Raw genomic sequence first — 200 nt, forward strand, 5'->3', positions numbered from 1 at the left:
GCACCCCCCCCACCCCCCCCCCCCCCCCTGGCAGGGACCCCTCCCAACACCAGCAGCCCCTCCCCCAGCACTGCTGTGACACAGAGTAGGGGACGGGGACAACCCCCCTCCTCTCCGGCCATTTGGGGGTGGCGGCAAAGGCTCGGGAGGGGGCCTGCGGGGGGGGCAGAAAGGGCCCGGGCCCCCGGATCCCCCCCCCC

This window comes from Haliaeetus leucocephalus, unplaced genomic scaffold, assembly GCF_000737465.1.
Source record: "Haliaeetus leucocephalus isolate CR32 unplaced genomic scaffold, Haliaeetus_leucocephalus-4.0 Scaffold162, whole genome shotgun sequence".
NCBI lineage: Eukaryota > Metazoa > Chordata > Aves > Accipitriformes > Accipitridae > Haliaeetus > Haliaeetus leucocephalus.